This window comes from Mugil cephalus, chromosome 13, assembly GCF_022458985.1.
Source record: "Mugil cephalus isolate CIBA_MC_2020 chromosome 13, CIBA_Mcephalus_1.1, whole genome shotgun sequence".
Classification (NCBI taxonomy): domain Eukaryota; kingdom Metazoa; phylum Chordata; class Actinopteri; order Mugiliformes; family Mugilidae; genus Mugil; species Mugil cephalus.
The window spans coordinates 16,897,787-16,902,072 of NC_061782.1; positions in this window are offsets into that span (position 1 = coordinate 16,897,787).

Below are 4,286 nucleotides of genomic sequence, written 5' to 3' on the forward strand. Positions count from 1 at the left end.
AGTGCCAAAGTAGAGTGCTCACCCTGAGCCATTATGATTAACCATCAGCAGTTTTTGTGTAATCATCGGCAATGTGCACGCCACAGAATCCTGTATGGAAAGGGCTGCAGAGAAAAATCAATCACATTATATTACTGTGGACATGCTTTATTGACCTCTGTTGGTGTTCACACATTTCATACTTGATTTGTATCTACTGGCGGGCATTTAGAACAATGTGGGCAATTTAGGCAATGAGGAAAAACAGGGCAGCTTTTCCAAGCCCGGAGCCCATGCTTATAGATTGAGTGCTACTTCACGAAAAAGAGCGACCTATTTAGATGCACTTCCTGCATACATTTCATAAAATACCCAGAACCGCTGGATGGAACTGTGCCCTCATTCAGGACTATCAGAGAACATTTGAAGTTTGTAATAGTCTATATATACTGTATAGATATGTATATGTATATATATGACTGCATAATGGTAACACACACATACACACATACTAAAATGCGGGAAAGTTCTTACTCAGATAGATAACAGTAAATAAGAGTTGGATATCTCATTATCCGAACACCAAACTGTGACGGCTGCATTCATCCAAAATGCATTGTATCTAAAGGTTAAGAGTAGTTATGAGGAAAGTAATGTATTATTAAAATACCTTTCGGACTGAAGTACCTTCTGATATATTTTCCTTGGTAATGAAAGTAGGATTCGATGGAAATGTAGTAATTTGGATGCCCATTTCTTCAAGCCTTTATTCCTCCTCTCCCTCTTCAACAATTTATCTGGGGAGAGTGAAGAGCTCACAGCTAGTGAACAGACAGTAAACATTTTGTTATAGTCAGAACCATCTCTTATTACTGGTTTTTCATTAAAAAAGAAAGCCTTTCGAAGCATTCAAAGCATTTCGGCGGATGAAGATGCTTCACAATTTTCTCCCTCTCACCCTCTTTCTCTCCTCACTATACCTGAATCCTTTCTCTTTTTGATGCTGTTAAGGGAGTAATTGAGTGCAGAAAATGGCTTGGCTTATTTGGACTGAGCCTGATCCAGAAATGATTAAAGCTAAAGGGGTTTGAGGTATTCAAAGAGAGAGAATGACAGAAAGAATATGGTTAATGCTTTTTTCTTTTTCCATTTTGTGAGGAGAGAAGGAGATGGGGGGGGGGGGGGTGGTCAGGCTGAGCACCGAGCAGCCAGACAGGTTGGTGTTCGAGGGAGAGGGGGTTTAGGGGGGGTGTGGGCTCACAGAATAGCCCCTACTCATACCCCTATTAAAAGCATCAGGGTTGTCAGAGACGGTAAAAAGACAGGAAATCACTGTAAGAAATGAAGCTTCTTTTACCAATTACTGAATACCGAGTGCACACCTTGGAGCTTTTTGTCCTGTGTAGCACCAGTTCCCTGTCTCTCAGCCCCTTTCTCTCTCTTTTTCTTTCTTCCCGCCTTTCTCTCCCTCTCTTTCTCTCGCTGGCTTACAGCCTTTGAGTCAGATGCATTAGCACCAAGGCCCGGAGAAGAGGCAGCATTTTCAAAGCCCAGTTGGACTCACTTCTAGCCTGTCGTTGTGGCTCCTTTTCAGGCTTTTATTCACAGACAGCAGGGGCAGGTCTGAAAGAGACGCCCTCAACCTCTCCACTCAAACATTTATCTCTCCCTTTTTCCCTTGCTACAGCAGAGATGATTAGCAAAGGGAGCCATTTACTGATTCGCAGCGCCTTTCCACGCGGCGTGCTAAAAAATAAAAAGGGAGAACATTCAGCGCGCCTGATTAACACACACCCACACAGCTGCGCACATTCATACTCTCAAACAAACATGCAGCGTACACGGTGCACAGTCAAGAGCCGTGTCATTCAAATTGTGCACCGTGGTTATAGGTGACAACAGTATTCTTTTTCTTTTTTTCATTTTTTTTTTTTTTTAAATAAAGTCTCTTTTATATCATCAATAATTGATATGAGTGTGAGCCTTTAGTGGAGAACCTGTCAGGTCATTGGGTTTGGATAGATGAGCTCTGCCGTGCCCTCTCACCTCAGCCATGACTCTTGGGACCTATAAACACCTCGCAGACTGGCTCTCCATCCCATCTATTGACCAAGTCAGTTAATTACTTCCCAGTTAAAACAATACCAGAGAGCTAATGCGGTCTGTAGAGACCATTTAATGCCTTTGGTTATATGTTGTCTGTTCCCGTGTGGAACAGCTCAGCAGCTCTCTGATATGAGTCAATGGGAGCCATCTCGATATGGTTTCACATTGTGGATTTTGTGAGGATTGTTGCTGTGGATGCGGTTATGGTGATAGCCACGGGTAATGGTGTCGTTAAAGAAGATATAGCTCCTAAATTAGTGGTTCACAGAGCATATTTGCCATGGGTATAGCTGCTTTCAGTATCCATAACGTTGTTAGTGAGTTTTCATAGACCGCGCTGACGGATGCTGTCGCCTTGTTCGGGGTTTGCTCTTATCAAGACACATGAGGATATTATTATGTAAGATTACTCATTTCGAAGGGATTTAACTCTGCGTCTGTACCTTCACAGCCACTCCAAGCACCCCAGCCCCACCCGTGCTCCACACCAATCCCTTTTACATCGTCCTCACCTCATCTGTCATCCGCGCCAGCAGACAGCAGGAGACACTTTTCAAATCACCCAGCGTTTCGCCACGAGCACTGCTGTGATGCTAATAGGATTTTCATTTATTTGGAAATGTATTACTTCATTCTAGCTCCCCGTGCAGGACTACAGGTATTTTTAATGGTTTGAGATTTTAGGCATGATGTTAATGTCAACCATCAGGAAGTTGCCAGACTTGACAGTGAACGTGTGTGGTGTGAGGCATTGCTGCTCTCTGGCAGCCATTTGCAAGGTTAATGTTGTAGAAAACAACATCCATCTCTACGCTCCCCCACTCTAAAAACAGTTTCATTAGTCCTGGTGCTCTGACCGCTCTTCTTATAGTGTTGTCAAATGTGACATGCATCATATTATCAGCGAGTGTTGCAATCAATAAAATTTCAAAGTCCAGGCTCCTACGAAGTTGCCCAGCCAGTGAGCATATTTTAAAACACAGGGTCAAATTGGCACTGTATACGCCGCCTGGCTGTCTCCCATTCATCCCCAGTTGGCTAATGAATAAGACATGCTGAAGGCTCCGACTATCAATAACAATAACAGAGCGAGTTTACTTTGAGACCTTATGATGAACGAAGCCTCCGCGCCTTGCTACAGCTTTGTTTGGTGCCGACACATTGGCGTTCTGAGCGATTATGTCTCGGACAAATTGTCTGATTCAGGGAATTGCATTAAGCAAATATCCAACTTCTCTCTATTTGTCCGTCTGTATAGTTCAGTTTGATAAATGCAAATGATAAACACCTGTGTCAAGAAAATCCTCTCACATTTTCATTACAGGTAGAAAATACTGAAAGCAGGAGGCAAAAAGATTCCATATATTGTTATGAGCAACAGATCTAAGCAAATTGTAGCCAGAGGTGAATTTCTATTTCTTAGAGGTAGCGACAAGTCCCTAGTCTGCTTCAGGGCCCTGACTAGGTGTGATATGTGACTGAATGACTGTTTCACTGGTTATAAAAAACGATACACTAAATTACCGCAAAAAAAGAAAATCGCTCAAAGACACAGCTCAACGAAAGACTTTCTCGTAAATAGACAGTTTACGTCCATTTAGTCCCACACTGGATGTTTGTTATAACCATCAGTTGCATATATTTATATTGTACCAGTTAATGAGAAGACTTAAAGTTTTTTTTTTTTTTTTTGCTAACAATGCACAGATTTTATCATTATAACTTAAAATATTAAGTTAGAAAGCAAAGCTAGTCACGATTTGTTGAAAACGTAGAATAAAAAATGTGCGGACAAAAATAGATCAAGTACAGACGTCATAATAACATCAGTTATCATAGTAACATCATTTTAAAAGCTCTCACAGACAGCTAACGCGCTTCAGACTGTGGCCTGATCGTTGTTACTTCCTGCACGGACACTGCCAGAGATATTTCCATGTTTTCTGCGAGTGTGTCAAATGTATTTTTTTAAGTGGACACAACAATGAAGAGAAGGTCTCGCGTTCAACCAAAGTTAGAGTCTGACACATTCATGAAATGACCTGCGGATAATCAGTAAGTAAAATATTCTTAAGCCTGAGCCAACAGAAATGGACAAAGAAGCGCTGATAAATTGCCGTGCTCATTGTGAATTCCATACTCAATTGTGGCATTTTCCAGGGTAAATGGAATTGTACATTAAAGTCTGAATATGCCTGACT